The 25592-nt window shown below is 35.8% G+C and overlaps 1 protein-coding gene across 1 annotated transcript in view; it reads right to left on the reverse strand.

Annotated features, from left to right (window-relative positions):
* GPC5 (glypican 5) overlaps positions 1-25592 on the reverse strand; it is a 1436730-nt gene that overhangs the window by 1271165 nt on the left and 139973 nt on the right. The gene's annotated exons all lie outside the window — the stretch shown is intronic.

Below are 25592 nucleotides of genomic sequence, written 5' to 3' on the forward strand. Positions count from 1 at the left end.
AAGAAGCAAGGGAAGTTGGTATGAAAGTTTAATGAAAAGGATAGTTCCTTGGCCAAACTATTCCAATGCACTGCTTCTTTTCTTAAATAAGGAGATGTTTTATACAGTGATATCAATACAAATGTGCCTTACTATTACTCTTTTATTTTACTATTATTTTATGCATAAATATGCACTTAAAAGAACCCACAATTAGACATTTTGAGCAGATGCTAAAGAAACTTTACTGCTTATAAGAAGACATTAAAAAAAAATAATCCTCACTTCAGTTACATATTTATACTCTGTGTATGAAATGACTCTGAAGCAAGGTCTATCTGTAAGTAACTCATTTCACTTTCCAATAACACTATACGTGCCCTAACATGTTAATTGCCAAACTTTTTAGTTACTGACACATCAACTGATAATCCTAAAATATCAAGGAAGACCAGAAATTTAAGTGAGTTGTTTAGTAAAACAATGAGTTAACAGTACCTCAATATTATTGTAGCAGCTTGGAAATAAATTTTCTTGTGCAAATTCATTGAAACATATTAGAGATTTCTGGGACCTCTCTCTGACTTCAGCATGTCACTATTAGAGACACTAATTTTGGTTGTTGCTATCAGAGTTTCTTCCTACATATATAATATACCTAGCCTGTTTCCCTAAACTCATTTCCATTTTTATTTGTAAAGTTACATATCTACCAAATATTTCCATTTAAAAGCATCAAACTAATCAAAAGTAATGCTGTCTAAATAAAACTGGACTCTATTGTAAGCCAGGAAACAGTGTGTCTAGCATATTTAAAACAGGACCATGCAATTAATTTAAGCTCGAAGGAAAGACAATAGAAGTAGACAATCTTAGATAAGATTTTTCAAAAAGAATATAACTTGTTTGTTTTGTTTTGTTTTGTTTTGTTTTGTTTTCCTAAAAATTTACCTCAAGAGCGCCTGGGTGGCTCAACTGGTTAAGCATCTGACTTTGGCTCAGGTCATGGTCTCGCAGTTCATGAGTTCGAGCCTTGTGTCTGGCTGTGTGCTAACAGCTCAGAGCCTGGAGCCTGCTTCAGACTCTGTCTCCCCCTCTGTCTGCCCAACCCCCGCTCATGCTCTGTCTCTCTCTCTGTCTCCTAATAATAAATAAACGTAAATAAATAAATTTAAAAAAATTAAAAATTTACCTCAGATTTCCATGTTCTAACATATTAATATGACAAAGTAATCTTGAAATAAAAATAATAAATATTAAAAATATTTAAAAGAAAAAATAACCTCAAAATGTAGATAGAAATTAATAGGCAGAGCTCAACTCCAAATTCTGTATGTAGTCTCTTTAGCTTTCAAAAATACAACACATACACAAATAATGCACAGCTCAGAAAAAGCACTCACAGAGTGTTACCTGCCTCCCAGAAGCTATTTGTGGCCCTTTTACTACAACCCCATTTTCCCCCCAAATATAACTATTATTCTGACTCAAACACCGTATATTAATATTATTGCATATTTTAACTTCATATTGATCGAATTATACTATATTCATAACTTCCTTCCACTCAACATAATTGTAAGATTATCCATGTTTTCAAGAGTGACTGCATTCATTCATATCCATTGCTACACCATGTTTCATTGTATGATTCGACTACAATCCATTCATTTTAGTATTGATGGGCATCTGAGCTGTCTCCACTTCGACTATTACAAACATGTTGTTATGAACATTCTTCCACATTGCTCTTGGCTTTCATGTATATTCATTTCTGTTGGACACACACTCAGAGGCTAAAGTGCAGGGTTAGAGTACACATATGCTCAATATTAGTAAACTTGTTTCCAAAATGATTATGCGAATTTATATTCCCACCAGTAGTATATGAGAATTCACCATCTTTGCCAACATTTACTATTGTCAGTCTTTTGAAGTTGAACAATTTGTATATGTTTAGTGGCCATTTGGATATTCCTCTTTGTAGACTGGCTGCTCAAGTTTTTTGCCCTTTTTTTCTCTTGCTCTTTTTAAAATATGTGTTTTGCAAATATCTTCTTCCATCTGTGACTTACATTTCATTCTCTACTGAAGTCTTTATTAACAAGTTCTTAGTTTTAATGTAGTCCAAGTTTTCAGTCTTCTCTTGCATGGTTAATGGTTTGTCTTTGTTATGAAATTATCCCTATTCCAAAGTTATGAAAATATTCACGAATATTTTACCTTTTACATATAAGTCAGTATTTCACATAAAATTGATTTTTTTTCATGTGGATGGTATAAGGGTCAAGTTTCATTTTAGCCTCTGGATTGTCCAAATGAATCAGCAACTATTACTAAAACAAACCAAAAAAATCTTAAATCAAGTTTTCATGTGTTTATGGATGTTTCTGCACACTGTTTTCTGTCCCATTTGACACCAACAGTACCCTATAGTAGGGACTGTATCTTTGTAAAAAATCTCAATATTAGAAAGTCCTCCCAAATCCTTCTTCAAAAGTATTCCCTATTCTCGCCCCTTTTCATTTACATGTTAATTTTGAAATCAGCATTTCGATTTCTACTAAAAAAAAAAAAGAGAACCGACAAAATTCTGATTAGGATTAATTTGCATTTATAAATCTCTTTTTTCTCTATAATAGCTCACTAACTTGTGTAGCAGTTTAAGCCATCTTAGGTATTTGACATTGTTGATGCTATTATGAATTGCATCTCTCTTCACAATTTCATTTTATTGTTTGTATACTTCAATTTGAGTTTATATTGTTGGTAAACCTTAGTTTATTGTTGGCATATTGAAATGATGTTTGAATATTGACTTTATGTCCCAGCTTTGGCAAAATTCAATTTGTAGTTCAAATATGTAAATTATTGTGGAATTTAAAAAACCGTATCAGTGAGTAAATAACAGTTTTGGTTTTTCCTTTCCAATACTTTTACTTCTTTTGTTTGCATTATTGTAGTAATCTATCCAGTAATACCGAGAAGAGGTGATGATTGTGGGCTTTAAGAAAAACTTTATCAGGGCTCCTGGGTGGTTCAGTTGGCTAAGCATCCGACTGCGGCTCAGGTTATGATCTCATGGTTTGTGGGTTCGAGCCCCGCGTTGGGCTCTGTGCTGACAGCTCAGAGCCTGAAGCCTATTTCAGATTTTGTGTCTTCCTTTCTTTCTGCCTCTCCCCCACTCATGCTCTGTCTCTCTCAAAAATAAAAAATAAAAACATTAAAAAAAAGAGAAGAAAAACATTATCAAGATTTTATTAGGTATGATGTTTGCCATAATCGGTTTTCTTTAGCTACCTTTATCAAATTCATTTCTATTTGTAGACACTATTTTTACCATCAATGGATGTCAAATATTATACAATGCACTTCTGCCCATATTGAGATGATCCTGTGATCTTTTTCCCCTCTTCGGTCTCTTGAGAAATTATATTACACAATTTTCTGGTGGTAAATCAAACTTATATTCCTGAAAACAACCCTACCTAGTTTTTGTGTATTATTTCTCTCCTGAATAGTTTAATTTCTCATCTCTCTGCTCAGTCTAGTTGGGGGAAGGTGGGGTGTTATCTTATTAGACTTTTCAAATAACTCTTCATTTTGATAGCTTCATTTTGCTTTTTATTTTTTCTGTTCTTATCATTATTTCCTTTCTTCTACTTTCTTTGAGATGGATACCAAGATCATTGATTTTCCATTTTTCTTTACTTGTAAGAAATTCACTTACCACTCTAAATTTCCCTCTGCATCCAAATATTTCACATTTCTTCTTTTCCTTCATTATTCCATTCAAACTTTTTTCTAATACTTACCAGTGTCTCCCTAACCTAAAAGTATATTTAAATTTCCAGACATAAGGGACTTTTATGTAATCATTGTATTATTTATTCTAATTTAATTCTCTAGTGAACAGAAACAATCTTTTTAACTTTGTTCATCCTCCTGTTATAGCCCAGAATGTGGTCACATTTGTAAATGCCTTTGTGCACTTTAAATGGGTGCCATATTATATAGTGTGGGCAGTGTCTTAGGTAGGTCTTTCCAAATTTAAAAAAAAAAATTTTTTTTTTAACATTTATTTATTTTTGAGACAGAGAGAGACACAGCATGAACGGGGGAGGGGCAGAGAGAGAGGGAGACACAGAATCGGAAGCAGGCTCCAGGCTCTGAGCCATCAGCCCAGAGCCCGACGCGGGGCTCAAACTCGCGGACCACAAGATCGTGACCTGAGCTGAAGTCGGACGCTTAACCGACTGAGCCACCCAGGCGCCCCTCCAAATTTTTAATCACACAATTTAAGTTTACTGTATTCTTACTAGTTTATTTTTTATCTTCCTCTTCAATAAGTTATTTTTGTTTTATATTTTTTAAAACATGCTAATGGATGTCTACAAATCCAACACTGTTACTTCTGCGTAATAAATTGAAATTTTAATCACTCTAATATGTTCCTTTTTGGTTTTAATAACGCTTTATGCCTTAGAGACAAATTTTTCAAATATCAATATTGCCATAACTATGATGGCTTGGTGTGCTTTTTATTTTCATTAGGTTTACTTGTTTATTTTTAGGTGTTTGTATTATATATTTTCTTCTATCTTTTTTACTTGTCAATTTTTCTAAATTCTTTCATTTTAGGTTGTCTTTTATAAGCAGCACATGATTAGGTTATTTTTTCCCAGTCTCACATCCTTCACTTTGAGCACTTACCATATTAACATACTTCACTTACTGAGATATGTTAATTTAGTCGACTTACTATTTGCTACTGTGCCTACTTTTCTTATTATGTTCTGTTTCCTTTCATACTTGACTTTTTTTTTAATTTTTTATTATACCATTTTCCATGTATTTTCTTGGTAGTTATTCATTCTTTTACTATTCTTTCAGAGGTTTCAAATAGGCATCCTTGACCTGGAGGAGTCTAATCTGAATTATAACCTTACATTTTTTTGGAGAGAAAAAGGACCTCAGAATGCTTATATGTCATTTGACTCAAGACTTGATGTTATTATTGTGTATTTTAATACTATATATGTTTTACACCCCACAGGGTATTTTTACTATCATTTTACCAGGTGGTATTTGTGTCCAGAGTCCCCAGGATCATCCCTACATATGAGGATTCGCTAAAAGTACTCATGGGACTCAACATATAGCTGTGCTCACAGCAAAGATTTCTTAAGTCTCTGTAGAAAGTACATGGAGCAGGATTGTAATGTAAAGAAGTGGGCAGGGTCTAAAGGAATTCACACTTAGATCTCCTGGGGCTCTTCTCCCTCCCAAAGAGGTTGCATAGAGTGTACTTTTTCCTCAACAATGAAAATGCAGCAACATGTGTACATTGTTTCTATTCATGGAAACTCACTAGAGACTCAGTGACCAAAGCCCATAACCGGGTTGTTTGACTGGTTTATTACAGGCTGGTCACATAGGCACTTTCTGCCAAGGTTGTGCCAAAATTCCAATCTCTCATGAGGAAGTGAGATATTCAGCATAAATCGTGTTATTTGTATAAACATCCCAGGAATAGTGAACTGTTACAATTTCAGAAAGTTTTCTATAAGTGTAAGGAACTGTTTACCAGCCAAGTTCCCAGAGGCCAGCCAAAGGCCAGTCTTGCAAGCAGACTTCTCTAAGGATAGTAGTAACAGGCCTGCTATGATAACATTTTCCTGCAGAGTATTATTTTAAATGTATCCATATATTTAGTTTTTTACGGCTCCTCAGTCCTTCCTACATTTCTTAGTTTCTATAGGTGATCATTTTTCTTTCAGCCTAAATTACAGACCTATTTTTAAATGTGTCCCTTATTTGTCTAAAAAAATATGGCTATGTTTCATCTTGAAGGATATTTTTGATGTGTATAGAATTCTAGGTTTATAGTTATTTTCACTTATTCCATTAACATTTCATTGTCTACTGGTTTCTATTTTTTTCTTTTGACTGTTGACTAACTGCTAATCTTATCACTGCCCCTTACCTGTTAAGAATTCTTTTCTTTGTCTTTGGTTTTCACCAGTTTTACTATGATAGGTTAGGTGTGATTTTCTTTTTATTGAGTCCATTTAGGGTTCATTTATAGTCTGATGTCTCTCACCCTTTGTCAAAATTCCTCATCTCTGTTCTTTTGCATACTGTTTCTGCCCCTTCTTTTGCTCTCTCCTTTTGAGATTCCTAATAGAAATGTTAATTTTTCTCACCACTCTTTTATATATTTCCCATCCTTTTATCTCTCTGAATATTTTGTTTTGATGGATATTATAATTTACTAATCAATCCTTCAGCTTCATCTAGTCTGCTGTTAAACTCATCCATCATAGTCTTCATGTGGTTATTTTTCAGTCTAAATTTCCCATTTGTAATAAAATAAATAAAATAAAATAAAATAAAATAAAATAAAATAAAATAAAATAAAATTTCCCATTTGTTTCTTTTTTACATTTCCCATGCCTCTACCTAGAATTTGAATCTTGTCTTTCCTTTCCCTAAAAATTATCATACATTTTTTCCTAAGTTTATGCTTGATATTTTCATTATCTGAAAGTTCTAGAAGTCTGTTTCTTTGGTTTTCTATCCTGTTCTCCTGTATTCTCATATGTCTGTTTTTGTTTGTTTCTTTGAGTGCCAGATATTTTATGTGGAAAATTAAAGACATAATTTGCAACCTAAGATAACATTATCCCTCTGCCGAGAATACTTTCTTTTGATTTTTGGAGTTTGCTGGGAATATTAGGAAGCCTATATAACCTTGATATAATCAGAAATTATGATTATACAATGCTTGGTTTACACACTTAGGAGAAACAGTTCTTTTTCTACTATAAGCTTATTCCTAGAGTATAGACTTTGGAGTCCAAAAGCCTGCCTTGGCAAGTTCTAACTTCCAACTTTTGTTCTCCTAGCACAGTGAATCTGTCAAAATCTTTGCAAGTAATCTTAGCCTCTCAATTGCCTCTTCCAGAATCTGGACACACAAGGGGAAAAGCCTCTTTAAGCCAAGCTTATCATTATGGGTTTCATTTTTCTCTTGGGAGTTTGGCCCTATAATTATTTACATGCTAGCTCTCTGATGCCTTCAAGCAAATGTTTGTGTAGGGTTTTGGGATTTGCTAATTCTTCTCAGTAAAAGATTACTCTAATTTATCCAGTCCCTCATGTATGTTTGTTGGGAAATGGGGGGGGGGTGCGTGTGTGTGCACACAGCACATGTGTGAAATTTTAAATTTTTCTTCATATTAAGCTAGTTATTGAGAGCTTTAGTTTCAATTGTCAATATTCTACACTGATAATTTAATCATTTTAGAGCATAATGGCCTCACAAACTGTGCAGAATGGTAATTATAAATATTTTAAACAGAAGTGGATTAATGCTACAAATGAATACGCTATTATAAAATATGTGAGTGAATATATATCCTTCTCAGAAATGAGTTTTGACACAAGCAATAGCTAAAGCTAGAAAGGGGACCAGCACACCAGTCCTGTCATTATAAGTTAAGTCAGAGAGACTGCAGTAAAATCTGAGATGAATCAAGATCTAAGATGGAAGGGAGATGAGTCAGTCCTGGCAGAAAGTCAGAAATCAGAGTAGAAAACAAAATGTAGAATCCATAGTAACAATCGAAGTTCCCAGAGCCAACAATGAGGGGACCAAGATGATGTTATATTTGTTTCACTCTGATTACATATCTATATCTTATTTTCTCTAAAAATCTCTTAAGCTTTTTTTTAGACTACATAGAATATTGCACATACTACACGGTAAAAATTGAACACACACATCTCACGTGTATAATTAATGAATACAGGCAGCATAATAAAGAACTCCACAGGCTTCTAACTGTAAGAATAGTTCTTGGCAGGGAACAGAAAGAGGGGAGGGTGGGAGCTTAGAATAGAAGGGGGGAATCTGAGATAAGAAAAAAGCCAGAATACCTGTGGCTAGATCTCATGGAAAAAAGCTAAAGAAAAATTCCCAAAGTCTAGGAAAGGCTGCTAAAAATTTCCTTCAAGAAAAAGTAATTATTTTTACTCATATAATATGTTATGGAAGAAAATACTCTTTAATCTGTTCGGTTATATACATTTTCCACTGAAAAGTTTAAGTGTTTTTTATAAGTTAATAAACTTATATAAATATATTTATTTTGAGAGAGAGAATACATGCACAGTGGGAGAGGGGCAGAGAGGGAGAGAGAGAGAGTCCCAAGCAGGCTTCGCACTATGAGTGCAGAGCCTGACACAGGGCTCAAACTCATGAACTGCAAGATCATGACCTGAGCTGAAACTAAGAGCAGTAAAAAGTTTTATAGTGTGAACCTTAAGAATTGAAATTAATTATGCTAAATTGAAATATTATGTCGCTTCTTTGATACAAACTTATCACCCAAGAATTACCCTGAAAGCATTGTAAGGCTCTAATTTGGAAGCTCTTACAGGTTAGCAAAGAAAAGTACGGACCGATAGCATGATGCAAACTCTGTAAGGGCCTCAGAAGGAAGAACACTAAGATGCACAAGGAAAATGAGTGAAGAGCCAGGAAGTACTTAACATGGATCATGTGATACATGACAGAGCTGAGGACAGAAATGTGGATCACACCTGATCCACTCCCCTGACGGCACTGACTAGAAGGGAAAGACATGTGGGCAAATAAGCACACTAAGATGTCACAGGCACTCCCATAAAGCACGCATGCATAAAGCTGAGGTCCAAAACGGTAAGGGGATGGGAAATGACAAGATGAGTAGATAAAGAAGATGACATTGGGGCTGAGGTCTGAAAGATCAAGTGTTAAGGTTAAGTTAAGAGCTAAAGGCTAAGAGCTTCCAGGCTAAAGAGCTATCTGGAGTGGATATATAATGCCACGATCTCTGAGGGAAACAAGTGGGTGTCCGTGGTTAAACCACAGGTATGAGAGTGAATGGCAAATGTCACAGACCTTCCTGAGACCTTAAAAGAACTGTAAAAGGAGACAGAAACTTTTTGTTTTGTTTGTTTACAAGAGTAAGACTTTAAAATGCAAATTAATTCATTACTTAATTTAGGAAACATTTTAGAAATAGATCTCAAGCATTTGCGTAGGACATAAAGAAGCAGAAGACTCAAAATCAGAGACTGTACATTTTTCCTTCTAGAAACAAATGAAGAAAAGAAAGGGAATTCTTTCCTCATCCTAAAATATAGTAACTGTGAAATTCACACAAATCACTTTGAGGAATATAGTGAAATTTGAACCAAGCTTCCCTTCCAGGAAGAACGTCGTGGGACATGAGCAAAAATTCTGCTGAGAGAGGGTAGTGAAATGACAAAGGTAACAGTAAATTCTGGGAAAACAAAACAAAACAAAACAAATAAAAACAAATGCAGTGTATTACTAATCTGGTGCTATATAAGGAATTGTCCCAGGTTTCCTAGTTTGAAAACAATGGACATTTATAATCTCACAACTTTGGTGGATCAAGAATTTGTGAGTAGTTTAGCTAAGTGGTTCTGGCTTGTGTCTCTCAAGAGACTGCAGTGAAGACATCAGCTGAGGCTGCTGCATTTGAAGGCCTGACCACACTGGAAGATGTCCTTCCCAGACGGCTCTCTCACATGGTTGTAGGCAGACGGCCTCAGTTCCTCGCTGCTAGGACAGAAGGCTTGTCACTTGCTACGAGGACCTCTCTGAAGCCTGCTTAAACATCCTAACATGGCAGCCGGCTTATCCCTGAGTAAGTGACCCAAGATGAAAGAAAGACAGAAGCCACCATGTCTTTAGTGACCTAAACACAGAAATCACACACTATCATTTCTGCCTCATTCTACTTATCAGAAACAAGTCACTAAATCCAGCTCATTCTCAAAGGGAGCAGAATTAGGCTCCAACTTTCAAAAGAAGTATCAACGAATTTGTGGACATATTTTAAATCATCACATATAGCCTCCGCTGTGTTGATATAAGAGTTCAGGGTGTCTGGAGTTCATGGAAAAGACAGAAAGTGCTCATGTTAGAGCTACTATGAAATCAACAGTTGGTTAGGAGCTCAAGGTAACAAGCATTTGGAAGAGGAATCTCATAACCCTACCAATGCCATTTTCTTTCAGACATAGTTTCATAATAATAACAGAAGCCTGTCACAGTAAGGAGTCTAAGAGGACAATCAGTCTGAAGGCTTCTGGACAGTACATGGAGGAAGAGAGGAAGAGAAACAGCAAACAGTAACAGTAGAATCCAGATAGTGCCAAAGGAGATAAGAACCAAGGATCACATTATTTTCTGGGAAACAGAAGCCTGGGTAGTAGAGCCCCCCGCAGGGGGGAGTGGGCAAGGAGAGGACGTGGAATATAAAATCTATGCAAAGATTCTGACACAAATAAAGGAGGAAAACATAAAGTATTTTTTTCATATGCAAATGAAAAAAAAGTGCAGACAGAGGACCACAGGCTGAAAGCTGTAAGCAATCAACTGTGCATCTGCAAAGGGTGACATGGAAAGTTATATGCAAATTCAAGACATTTAGAACTTTGAGTTGGTGGCTTCCAGTTGAGCTTTCCCATAGAAGGCAAGGACAGGAGAATTCTGCTTCCTGCTGTGTTTCTGCGAGACTCCAGCCTGGCTATGTATCTTTATGGCAGTGGTTTGTGGCAGAAGGGGCCCCTTTCCACCGAGCCGCTCTCAGCAGGCTCCAGTAAGACATCTCTTCCCCTCCCCCCTCCAACACTCCCCATCCCCGACATGGGCACCCAGCGTAAGGTCTTCCTCATGCTGCTAAGCCCCCAGTGACTTAGCAACCCCTAGCGTACCTTGATTTTGGCACACACCTTTGGAAACTGAGAATTCTCCTCAAAAGTCCTGACACTTAGTGCTGTTACCTGCTGGGAACCTGACCGATACAGCAAGTACTTTCTCCCAATTCGCTTATTTTAAGTAGTTTTAGTTCTTTCTGTTTCTTTTACATTTCCCTGCCTATTTTTAGCTTCTGGCTTTGCCTACATTATTATTGAATGAGAAAATTCAGAACATATCTCCTTACTTCTTCATTGATATTTTTACATTATCAGTTTTTCTTCTGAATAAAGGTGGCCTCAATTATTGAATTATTGGCATTTAAATAACCTTATTTAATACCGCTTCAGTTATATTCAGTTCTATTCTCTTAGAACTGTTTTAGGCACTGAAAGTGATGTGGCAACTAGAAAACATGAGAACCATAATGGATATAGTATAAAAATAGGTTTTCAAATGTATTGCCACTTATAAGCATACTCTTAAAGAAAATAGCCCCACTACTCAAAATATTAGTAATGGAAAAAGTCACTACATTCTCATTTTGTAGCCACCAAATTGGCATCACACATTTTCTATTTCATCAAAACTAAAAAAAAACTTTTTAAGGAATGACCAATTAACATATAGAGAGGAACAAAAAAGCTGCAGGCTATTGAATTAACCATCATACAGCTAGTCAACAGAACTTTTCTGCCAGTGAGTATAGTTTTAACATGTATATAAAATGTGCTCTCCTAGGGAAAAAAATTCTAAGCTAGCTAAAGTGTATTTTCTTATATAGGTCTGTTATTCTCCACATCCCTATTATCCAGTTGCAAATAGCTCTTTTAAAAGTGCGTTTTCAATGTGCTCTATCTTTAAACGGGCGGTGTTAAGACTTCTGAAAGTGTCAATTAGCAGTAAGCTTCAAATTCATGGAACAAACAGAATCTGACTCATGTGGGGTTTATATTTCATGTATTTCAATGAATGTGATTACAGTTAGAAACATATATTTCATACTATAATTTAAGGTAATTTTTTCCAAGAAAGGAAGAAAATAAAATGGGTGTTTTTGTTTTTTTTTTAATTTTTGGATGTGAATAGTCACCCACAATTTCAGTGCAGTAAAATAGTTGGAGGATGAAGGGCTATAGGGTTTGAGACAGAACCAGAATATTCATAGAAAGTAAAACTTCAGAAATTATGGTCAAAAACTGCCTAAATCATCTAATGTTATAGACTGCAGTACATGTAGCTACTATTCCTCAGTCCTCTTTCTTTTCTGCATGGACTTTGGACCACCATCTTTCTCAAAGTAGGCTGGCGGCAAAGATTTTGGAGAACTCTCTAGCAAAACAAATTCCACAGCTTCATGCCAGAGTTTTGGTGCCAGTAGCCCACGATGATGTGCCTAGAAATCTGTATTTTTAAACTGCACGTAGGTAAGTCCAAGGTCCAATTAGGCTTGGCGATAACTGCTGTAGTCAGTATTAGGATTAGAATGTGGCCAGTGCCCAAGTTATGATTTAATGTGATACTGGGCAAATTACCTAAACTTCACAATTCGGATAATTTATGTATGTATTGGGGGAAACTCTTTTACATTCCTGGCAAATCAGAGGCAAAAATAAAATTAATGCTTACTGCATAGTAGTAGGCATGTACATATGACATTCTTCCTCTTGATACAGCTTCTCTATGGCTTTCTAGTATTTTTGCTCTGATTTCTGATAAACTGTTTTCTGATGGCATATCCATTCTTAACTTCTTAATTAAAGAGACTTTTAATATCAATGTTTGAATAACTGATTCCTTGCTGGCCATATTGTTGACCCACAGACCCAAACTCCAGGAAACTATCTTTGTCTCCTGTACTTCCATTAATGTGTCACCTGATTATGACACTTGCCATTGCCTGAGCCATCACTCTGGTTTACTTCCACCTCCTAGACTGTCAGAATTACAAAGTATGTTAGAACTAAATAATATCTTATTTTTATACCTTGGAAACTAAAGCCCAGACAGTTTAAGCGATTCCTGTGATGTCACATAGCTCATTAAAGACTAGAAGTCAAACCTCCATATTTCCTATTTGCATTCTTGAGCTACTTAGCTCCAAATGAGTCCCAGAAAACAAAATCACAAATTAGAATTTAGCTTTGACTGTATTCAAAATGCATACATATTTTGAATGTTTCTTACATCATATTTACCAATTTTAAATTTCTGCACTTAAAAAAGAATAGGATAAATATTTAGACATGAATATAGCATATTGTTGCAGCAGTTTTTGAAACAACTTTCATCAGTTTCCTGCTTTTATCTACTTTGTAAGGATGACAAACTAGGTAGCAGGAAGTAGTGACAAAGTGGAGAAAGATACAAGTAGAGGCAGAGGTACATACATGCAGGCGTGTGCACACACACACACACACACACACACACACACTAAAATTTTGAGGAAAGACAAATTTCCATCTTTACTAGAATACTTACTTTCTCATTTGAGTTCATTTCAACTTAATCTTGCCACATTTATCTATGAAGGAGGTTATCTGTAACCAAGTCTAACTTCCATCTTGACTACTGTTCAAAATTATAAAGTGATTTATTTTAATGTGTTTTTCTAATATATAATTAGGAAACTATTCTGATGCAGTTACTAGAAAACATTATCAATATACAGTTTTACATGTCCAAATATTTGAGAAGAAAGAATATCAAGTCTTTATTGAATATACAGCTATCTTACAGCTATCTTCGGAGTTCTTAAAAGGCATTTTATATAGTGGTGAGTCATTAAATGTGTTTTTGAATGAAAATAGTGAATGGCTCTAAAGATACTCACTTCATTACTTCTTAGCATGTATGATTCCAGGAAATAACCTAGAAAAATTCTCATGATGGCAGCCATCTTCCCTGAATTGTTCTAATGATGAGACAAGAAGTAATCTACACTTAGTAAGCTGCATGAATACAATGTGTAATAATAAAGTACTTTAAGAGTAGCTATCTTAAACCTCGCCCAGGTAAATGTGTTTGTACCACTGTTTTCTAACTGAGCCAACAAACAAGAATCTGTCTCTGAATTTGCCTCATCATTAGACAACTCTTGATAGCTCTACCTTGCAAACTAGGGACTAAGGTGTGTATCCTTGGACCTTACTTGAATAAAGTTCGGCCCACCTCTTGATAGTTAACCTGGTTTGGAGGCACCCACTTTCTTCCCAGAACATCAGAGAAATTATAGCAGAATTTAAGAAATAATGGAGTCCATTGTTCCTCAACTTCTCTCATGACTGCCAGCCAGAATGTCTCGATTAAGTGAAGTTTCACAGACTTACTTCAATTTTCACCAATATACCTTTGTGACTCCAAATTTTTAATAACAACTGTAGTAAAACAAAGAATTGGGAGTGACTGTAGGTCCTCAGACTGACAAATGGATCAGAAAAACAAGCATGCCATAAGGATTGAAATAAGTTGAATCTTTAAACCTGGTGTTGTACAATATTGAGAAGTAAAATTTCTGTTCTGTTGGTGTAAGGTTATGAAGAATTTCTCACAGACATAACTTCTTGGGGGAATTGTCCTTTAACTCAAGATTGTTATATTCTACTTTATAGTGTAAAGCATACATTTTTACACATAAAATTTTCATAATTATTTTGTTAGTTGGCAAGACAAAAAGTGTACAATAAAAGAAAACCAAAAAGAATGCTGGACATTCTCTATTAGTGGTGAGATCCCTTTCTTCTCCCCATTTCTCTGCCAGCAGACAAAACAGAAAAGCCTCTAAGTTTTTTTCTGTATTTGAGACAATTCAAGGAATTTACAGAGAGTTAAAATCGAAATGTTTCTATCCAAGTATAGAAAAAAGGCATTAGTTATGTTTGTATATTGATCATTAATTAAAAGTTGACATTAACTCTGTATATGAAATAAACTGACTTAAAATCACCACCACTATTTTATAAAATAGTTTCTTGTGAGCAGTGCAAAGAACAGAAGCATTAGAAATAAAGCTAAGTACAATGAGAAACTGAGATATTTTATACAGACTTAAATATTAGACAAGGGAGATAAGATAGAGAAGAATCAATTAGAAAAACAAAAGTAACTACTAAGGCAATTAGTGTGTTTTTTTATTAGGTTATTGGCTTTATGTATAATAGAATCTAATTAGAGAGTTATATACTTTTCTAATTAACACTTTATATGGCTAAGAGACTTAATTCTCTCTAAATGTCAATTCCAGAGGGATCAAGAATTCTGAATGCCAAGCTTATCAGTGCATGTATCCCTCCTAATGGTCAATCAAACCACACCCACAATGGAAGCAAAACAATTTCAGAACTGTGACTGGTGAGTTTGGAAATCACAGATGATGTCTCTAAGCTTTAAAAAGTAACTTAGAGAAAACTCATCCATTATAGGAATTTCAAACACTTTAAAGTTGGAGATTACTGGGCTCAAATTCAAGCTCTAACATTTACTGACTAAATGCTGGAGCCCGGGGAACTGCTTCAAACCATATATTCTCAAATATCAAGTGGAAATTATAGTAAGATCCTTATGACATAGGTGAGTGGATTAAATAACATGATCCTGAGTTTTCCATTAAAAGCTATACATTTTAAATGTTTTCTGATTATGATAGTAATGTTCACCATACAAAATGTAGAGATGAAAATTTTTAAATGCATAAATAAACTCAGTAAGTAACCACTGTTAACTTTCTATTTGTCAAGATGGATACAGAGAGACCTAATTTTAATTTTATTTATGATGATTTTATACTTCAGAAGGTTTTCAAATACATAGTTTAATATATCAATATATGCTTTGTGCATTTTGTCTTTTATTATTTTCCTCTGAAGGGACTTAATCACCCTATTTACATACATTCACTTAAGCTCTTACTTTATTCTTTCATTATTTTGTTACATTTAAACCTTTACTCCTTCTAGATTCTTGAACATGAATTCTAATCAGGAGATATACAGATTGTGCCTTTGTTATCAAAATATCAGAAAGGAGGGGTGAAAAAAAAATATATATATATATATTAAAAGGCTCTTTATAGGTGCTAATAAAAATAATGTTTGGAAATATTGATGGACAAATCATTTTAGGGTATAATATGAGATGTAAAAATTCTAGTTTTTCATAAATGTTTAGCCTACTGGCCTAATTCCAATTACTATACAAAATATCTTTCCCTACAAATTTAAAATGACTCTTTTATGTCCCAAAGTTTAACTATGTTTTGGTCTGTTGCTCAATTTTCTTTGTATTCTGCCTCAGTTTCACTTGTATTAATTTTTAACAGAGTTTACAGTGTATATTTTATGTTATAAAAATTCATGGATATACCTTACATTAAAGAAGAAATAAAATATTGTATATGACTTGCTAGGTAAAATTGATTTTAACATAAGCACTGGTGACATTTCTGGTTTATGCTAATCTTTAACAAACCTACACAATGTTCAAGAGAAAATATTTGGAAAATTCTGAGAAATAATGCATCTTTGTACTGCAGTAAAATACCACAGCTGCATTCCATCACTCAATAATACCTCTAATTTATTCCTAGCAATATGACATATGACTCAGGACTTCATATATATGTGTATATATACATACATATATATATATATATATATATATATATATATATATATATATATATATATATCAATCTTGCTAGGCGACTAGCTACACACCACCAAGGATCAGATCTTGATATTTCAAGTAGTTCCAAAATTGTAATGTATGTTTTTGTCCTCCGTGAAATATAATTTTATCTCAGTTTTTATAGATTTCTTAAGCCAAGATTAGTACAGGAGCCTCTGAAGAGATGAATAACTCAACATTACTTCAATAGTTTGAGTTCTGGAGATCTCATGGGAAAGGTTACATAAGACAGCTACAAGGAATGTCTCCTACATTCAAAGCAACTGCTGATCTGTTGATGCATTGCTTAAGTTTGTTCAGCTTCTCAAACTTCAATGAGCAGAGGAATCCTGTGGGAAAATTTGTTAAAATACAGATTCTGGGGTGCCTGGGTGGCTCAGTCAGTTAAGTACCCCACTCCTGATTTTGGCTCAGGTCATGATCTCACGGTTTTGGGATACTGTCAGCACAGAGCCTCCTTGGGATTCTCTCTCCCCCACTCGCTCTGCTCCTCCCCCACTCACGTTCTCTCCCTCTCTCTCTCTCTCTCTCTCTCTCTCAAAATAAATAAACTTTAAAACAAATTTAATTAAAATAAAATAAAATGCAGATTATACGTGTTCAAATCTAAGTTCCAACAACTTAAAATAGACTATTATATACATAGGATGATATGTGTGAACCTAATGGTAACCACAAAGCAAAAACTTACAGTGAATACACACACACAAAATAAGAAAGGAATCTAAACATAACACTAAAGGAAATCATCAAACCACAGGAAAAGAAGAAAGGGACAGAAAGGAACTAGAGAAACAACCAGAAAATAATTGACAAAATAGCAATAAATATATACCTAATCAATGTTGACTTTAAAGGTAAATGGACTAAATTCTCCAATCAAAAGACACAGAATGACTAAATGGATAAAAAAAACAACATAAATCTATATACTTTCTACCCGAGACTTGCTTCAGGTATAAGGAAACACACAGACTGAAAGTGAAGGTATGGAAAAATATATACCATGCAAATGGAGACAAAAAGAAAGCTGGTGTAGCTAAACTTGTATCATACAAAATTAACTTTAAAACAAAAGCTGTAACAAAAGATGAAGAGGGATACTACATAATGATAAAAGAGTCAATCCAATAAAGATATAACATTTATAAATATATATGGACTAAACATAAAATCACCAAAATATATAAAGCAAGTATTAACATAAAAAAAGGGAAAAACTGACAGCAATACAATATAGTAGGGAATTTTAACATCCCACTTACTACATCATCCAGACGGAAAACCAATATGGAAACACTGGCTTTAAATGACACATCAGATCAGATGGACCATATATATACAAACATTCCATCCAAAAGCAGAATACACATTCTTCTCAAGTGCTATAGAACATTCTCCAGGAGAGGTCACATTTTGCACTATAAAACAAGTCTCAATAAATCCAAGATCAAAGTCACATCAAGCACTTTTTCTAACCACTACGGCATGAAATCAGGTACAAGAAGAAAACTGGAAAAACAAATACATGGACATTAAACAACATGTTACTGAACAACTATTGGGTCATAGAAGAAATCAAAGGATAAATTAAAAAAAAAAAAATACCCTACAGGGGCACCTGGGTGGTTCAGTTGGTTAAGCATTCAAATTTGGCTCAGGTCATGATCTCGCAGTTCGTGGGTTTTAGCCCTGCGTTGGTCTCTGTGCTGATAGCTCAGAGCCTAGAGCCTGCTTCAGATTCAATGTTTCCCTCTCTCTCTGTCCCTCCCCTATGCTGTCTCTGTCTCTCAAAAAATGAATAAATGTTAAGAAAAAAAATTTTTTTAAAAACCTACAGACAAATAACATACCAAAATCTATGCAATGCAGCAAAAATGGTTTTAAGAGAAAAATTCAAAGCACTACAGGCCTATCTCAAATAAAAAACTTAACTTTACACCAAAATGAACTAAAAAGAGAAGAATATACAAAGCCCAAAGATAGTAGAAGGAAGGAAATAAAGAACACAGTGGAAATAAATGAAATAGAGACTAAAAAGACAATAGAAAAGATCAATGAAAATCAGAGATGATTTTTTGTAAAGATAAATAAAATTTACAAACTTTTAGCTGGACTCATCAAGGCAGCAAAGAAAGGGCTCAAATAAATAAAAACATATTAAAGAGAAGACATAACAGCACAGAAATACAAATAAATCATTGAAAGACTACTATGAATAATTTGCCAACAAATCAGACAACCTAGAAGAAATGGATAAATTCCTAGAAATTTACCATCTAAGGCTGAATCATGAAGAAATAGAGAATCTGAATAGACCAATCACCAGTAAGGAGACTGAGTCAGTAATCAAAAACTTTGGTCCAGGACCAAAGGGCTTCACTGGTGAATTCTACCAAACATCCAAAGATTTAATAACTATCTTTCTCAAACTCTTCATAAAAAAAAAAAAAAATGAAGAAGAAAAGCTTCCAAACACATTTTATGAGGCTAATATTACCCTGATACAAAAACCAGACAAAGACACTACAAAAAATATAATTATAGGCCAATATTCCTGGTGAAGACAGATGCAAAAATCCTCAACAAGATATTAGCAAACTGAATTCAACAATACATTTAAAGGTCATGGTCATACACCATGATCAATCAAGTGGAATTTATTCCAGGGATGCAAGGATGATGCAACATCCACAAATCAATCAGTGTGATGACCATATTAACAAAATAAAAGATAAAAATCATGTGATCATATCAAAAATGCAGAAAAAGCAACTGACAAAGTTCAATATCCATTTATGACAAGAACTCTCAACAAAGGGGGTACAGAGAGAACATACCTCAATATATTATGATTATATATGACAAACCCACAGATAACATCATGTTCAGTAGTGAAATCTGAAAGCTTTTCCTCTAAGATCAGGAACAAAGTAACAATGCCCACAATCCCCATTTTTATTCAAAATAGTACTGGAAGGGCTTAGGAGAACGCTGGGCTCACCGCGTCCTGCTGATCACTTAGATTCCACCTACACCTGCCTAAATAACCCAGAAAGCCACCAGAAGACTAGCAGAATGGATTCTCTGCATAGATGAGAGGCCCACGGAAGTGGGTAGGAAGGGCGGAGAGGCGGTGCGTGCTCCACGGACTGGCATGAGGGAGCCGGGGAGGAGGGGCGGCCCGCAGGCCAAGCAGAGCCCCCGAGTCTGGCTGGCAAAAGCGGAGGGGCTGGACGGAGTATGTTCTGACAGCAAGCGGGACTTAACATCTGGAAGGTTATAAATTAACAGCTCTGCTCGGAGAGCGGGAGGGCTGGAGGACAACGGGAGGGAGTTGCTGAGCCCCAGACGACAGAGCTCAACTTGGCGGGGAACAAAGGCGCTCGCCAGCACCATCTCCCTCGCCCATCCCCCAGCCAAAATCCCAAAGGGAACCAGTTCCTGCCAGGGAACTTGCTTGCACCAAGCCAACACCCAACGCTGTGCTTCTGTGGATCCATCCCTCCTGTGGCCGGTCTGACTCCCTCCCGGAGCCGCAGGGCCCCTCCCAAAGCCGATCACCGAAGGATAAGCGAGCTGAGCCTGCCCCTCCCACCCCTCTGCACCTTGCCTATCCACCCCAGCTAATACGCCAGATCTCCAGCACCACAAGCCTGGCAGTGTGCAAGTAGCCCAGACGGGCCACACCACCCCACAGTGAATCACGCCCCTAGGAAAGGGGAAGAGAAGGCACACACCAGTCTGACTGTGGCCCCAGCGGTGGGCTGGGGCAGACATCAGGTCTGACTGCGGCCTGTCCACCAATGCAAAGCTATTCAAGACAGCACAGGGGAAGTGCCCCGCAGTTCCACACCACTCCAGGGACTATTCAAAATGACCAAACGGAAGAATTCCCCTCAAAAGAATCTCCAGGAAATAACAACAGCTACTGATCAAAAAGGATTTAAACAATATAACAGAAAGTGAATTTAGAATAATAGTCATAAAATTAATCGCTGGGCTTGAAAACAGTATAGACGACAACAGAGAATCTCTTGCTACAGAGATCAAGGGACTAAGGAACAGTCAGGAGGAGCTAAAAAATGCTACAAATGAACTGCAAAATAAAATGGAGATGACCACGGCTCGGATTGAAGAGGCAGAGGAGAGACTAGGTGAACTTGACCACGGCTCGGATTGAAGAGGCAGAGGAGAGACTAGGTGAACTAGAAGATAAAATTATGGAAAAAGAGGAAGCTGAGAAAAAGAGAGATAAAAAAATCCAGGAGTATGAAGGGAAAATTAGAGAACTAAGTGATGCACTAAAGAGAAATAATCTACGCATAATTGGTATTCCAGAGGAGGAAGAGAGAGGGAAAGGTGCTGAAGGTGTACTTGAAGAAATAATAGCTGAGAACTTCCCGGATCTGGAGAAGGAAAAAGGCATTGAAATCCAAGAGGCACAGAGAACTCCCTTCAGATGTAACTTGAATCGATCTTCTGCACGACATATCATAGTGAAAGTGGCAAAATACAAGGATAAAGAGAAAATTCTGAAAGCAGCTAGGGATAAACGTGCTCTAACATATAAAGGGAGACCTATAAGACTCGTGACCCATCTCTCTACTGAAACTTGGCAGGCCAGAAAGGAATGGCAGGAAATCTTCCATGTGATGAACAGAAAAAATATGCAGCCGAGAATCCTTTATCTAGCAAGTCTGTCATTTAGAATAGAAGAAGAGATAAAGGTCTTCCCAAACAAACAAAAATTGAAGGAATTCGTTACCACTAAACCAGCCCTACAAGAGATCCTAAGGGGGATCCTGTGAGACAAAGTACCAGAGACATCGCTACAAGCATAAAACATACAGACATCACAATGATTCTAAACCCATATCTTTCTATAATAACACTGAACGTAAATGGACTAAATGCGCCAACCAAAAGACACAGGGTATCAGAATGGATACAAAAACAAGACCCATCTATTTGCTGTCTACAAGAGACTCATTTTAGACCTGAGGACACCTTCAGATTGAAAGTGAGGGGATGGAAACTATTTATCATGCTACTGGAAGTCAAAAGAGAGCTGCAGTAGCCATACTCATATCAGACAAACTAGACTTCAAATTAAAGGCTGTAACAAGAGATGAAGAAGGGCATTATATAATAATTACAGGGTCTATCCATCAGGAAGAGCTAACAATTATAAATGTCTATGCACCGAATACGAAAGCCTCCAAATATATAAAGCAATTACTCACAAACATAAGCAACCTTTATTGATAAGAATGTGGTAATTGCAGGGGACTTTAACACTCCACTTACAGAAATGGATAGATCATCTAGACACACGGTCAATAAAGAAACAAGGGCCCTGAATGATACATTGGATCAGATGGACTTGACAGATATATTTAGAACTCTGCATCCCAAAGCAACAGAATATACTTCCTTCTCGAGTGCACATGGAACATTCTCCAAGATAGATCACATTCTGGGTCACAAAACAGCCCTTCATAAGTATACAAGAATTGAAATCATACCATGCATACTTTCATACCACAATGCTAGGAAGCTTGAAATCAACCACAGGAAAAAGTCTGGAAAACCTCCAAAAGCATGGAGGTTAAAGAACACCCTACTAATGAATGAGTGGGTCAACCAGGCAATTAGAGAAGAAATTAAAAAATATATGGAAACAAACGAAAATGAAAATACAACAATCCAAACGCTTTGGGATGCAGTGAAGGCAGTCCTGAGAGGAAAATACATTGCAATCCAGGCCTATCTCAAGAAACAAGAAAAATCCCAAATACAAAATCTAACAGCACACCTAAAGGAAATAGAAGCAGAACAGCAAAGACACCTCAAACCCAGCAGAAGAAGAGAAATAATAAAGATCAGGGCAGACCTACCCTATGACCCAGACCTACCCTATGACCCAGCAGTAGCACTGCTAGGAATTTACCCAAGGGTACAGGAGTACTGATGCATAGGGGCACTTGTACCCCAATGTTTATAGCAGCACTCTCAACAATAGCCAAATTGTGGAAAGAGCCTAAATGTCCATCAACTGATGAATGGATAAAGAAATTGTGGTTTATATACACAATGGAGTACTACATGGCAATGAGAAAGAATGAAATATGGCCCTTTGTAGCAACGTGGATGGAACTGGAGAGTGTAATGCTAAGTGAAATAAGCCATACAGAGAAAGACAGATACCTTATGTTTTCACTCTTATGTGGATCCTGAGAAACTTAACAGAAACCCATGAGGGAGGTGAAGAAAAAAAAAAGAGGTTAGAGTGGGAGACAGCCAAAGCATAAGAGACTCTTAAAAACTGAGAATAAACTGAGGGCTGATGGGGGGGTGGGAGGGAGGGGAGGGTGGGTGATGGGTATCGAGGAGGGCACCTTTTGGGATGAGCACTGGGTGTTGTATGGAAAGCAATTTGACAATAAATTTTTAAAAAAATTAAAAAAATAAAAATACTAAAACAACAACAACAACAACAACAACAACAACAACAACAACAAAATAGTACTGGAAGTCCTAGCCAGAGCAATTAGGAAAAAAAATAAATAAAAGGCATCCAAATTGGAAAGGAAGAAATAACACTGCTACTATTTGCAGATGACATGATGCTATATAGAAAAAGCCCTAAGACTCCACCAAAAAAAAATGAGAACTAAAAAATTAATTTAGGAAAGTTGCAGGATATAAAATTAATATACAAAAAAATTTGTTGTTTCTTCTCTACACTAATAACAAACTATCAGAAAGAGAAATCAAGAAAATAATCCAATTTATAACCACATCAAAAAGAATAAAATACTTAAGAATAAATTTAACCAAGTAGTTAAAACACCTGTACAATGAAAATTATAGACATTGAGAGAGGGATTGAAGATGACACAAATAAATGGGAAAATATTCCATTTGAATTCAAAAAATTAATATTGTTAAAAGGACCATACTACCCAAAGCAATCTACAGATTTAATACAATCTCTATCAACATTCCAATGGCATTTTTCATAGAATTAGAACAAATACTTCTAAAATTTGTTTGGAACCACATAAGACCCCAATAGTCAAAACGACCCTGAGAAAGAAAAATAAAGCTGGAGGTAACATTCTCCCTGATTTCAAACTATACTAAACTGTATGATACTAGCATAAAAAAGACACAAAGATCAATGGAATAGAACAAAGAGCCCTAAAATGAACCTACGTACATATATAGTCAATTAATTCATGACAAAGGAGGCAAGAATATACAATGGGGAAAGGATAATCTCAATAAATGGTGTTGGAAAGACTGGACAGTAACTTGAAAAAGAATGAAACTGGATCATGATCTTAACACTATATGTGAAAATCAACTCAAAATTGGTTAAACACTTGAATGCTAGATCTGAAACCATTAAACCCTAGAAGAAAACACAGGCAGTAAGCTCTTTGACATTGGTCTTAATGGTTTTTGGATCCAACTCCAAACACAAGGGAAACAAAAGCAAAAATAAATGGGAATACATCAAACTAAAAAGCTTCTGCACAGTGACGGAAGCCATCAACAAAACAAAAAACCAACCTACTAAATGGAGGAAGATACTTGCAAACAATTCATCCAATAGGAGATTAATATCCAAAATATATACAGGAACTATACAAATCAATAACAAAAAAAAATAAAGTGATTAAAAATAGAGGATAGAGATGGACATTTTTGCACTAGAGACATAAAGATGGCCAACAGGCACATGAAAAATTGTTCAACAACACTAATTATCAGGGAAATAAAAATCAAAACCACAATGGGATATCACCATATACCTATCAGAATGGCTATTATCAAAAAGACAAGTGTTGGTGAAGACATGGAAAAAAAGGAACCCGTGTGCACTGTTGGTAGGAATGTAAATTGGTACAGCCACTATGGGAAAGAGTATAAGGGCTCTCCCCCGCAAATTAAAAACAGAGCTATCATTTGATCCAGCAATTCCACTTCTGTAATCTATCTAAAGAAAACAAAAATACTAATTCAAAGAGATATATCAACCCTCTGTTCACTGGAGTATTATATACAATAGTCAAGATATAGCAACAACTTAAGTGTCCATCCATAAATGAATGGATAAAGACATGGTGTGTGTGTGTGTGTGTGTGTGTGTGTGTGTGTGAGAGAGAGAGAGAGAGAGAGAGAGATGCAATATTACTCAGCCATAAAAAAGAATAAAATCTTGCCACTTTCAACAACACGGATGGACATTGAGGGTATTATGTTAAGTGAAATACGGCAGACAGAAAAAGACAAATAACTCATGATTATACTGACTTGTGGAATCAACAAACAAACAAACAAAATAAAACAAAACCCAGACTCATAAAGAGAACAGACTGGTGGTTGCAAAAGGAAAGAAGAATTGGGGTAGTGAAAAATGGATAAAGGGAATTAAGAGGCATAAGTTTCTAGTTATGAAATAGGGGTGCCTGGGTGGCTCAGTCAGTTGAGCATTCAACCTCGGCTCAGATCATGATCTCGCGGTCCGTGGGTTCGAGCCCATGTCAGGCTCTGTGCTAACAGCTGGGAGTCTGGAGTCTGCTTCGGATTCTGTGTCTCCCTCTTTCTCTGCCCCTCCCCCACTCGCGTTCTGTCTCTCTGTGTCTCTCAAAAAGAAATAAACATTAAAATTTTTTTAAATTAAAACAAAATAAACAAGTCATGTGGATATAATGTACAGCGCAGGGCATATAGTCAATAACATCATGTTAACTTGTAAAGTGACAGATGGTAACTAGACTTATTTTGGTGACCAAGTCACAATGTATATATATACCTAAATCACTATGTTGTATACCTGAAACTATTATATTATATGTCAATTTATACCTCAATAAATTTTTAAAAATACAGATTCTGATTCAGCATTTTTGGATGAGGCCCGAGATTCTGAATTTGTAAAAAGCTGCCAGGGCATGGCAGGGCTGTTGGTCACAGATCACATATTGAGAAGCAAGAAGTTAGTTGGAAACTATCACCCCATTTTAAATGGGAGACCCAGAAATTCACTGAGGATAAAAAGCATTTAAACAAAAGATAAAAATATTTACTTTTAAAACACAGGACCACACACACACACACACACACACACACACACACA

The sequence above is a fragment of the Puma concolor genome, chromosome A1, assembly GCF_028749965.1.
Source record: "Puma concolor isolate L17-30 chromosome A1, mPumCon1.1.hap2, whole genome shotgun sequence".
In the NCBI taxonomy this organism is placed as follows: Eukaryota; Metazoa; Chordata; class Mammalia; order Carnivora; family Felidae; genus Puma; species Puma concolor.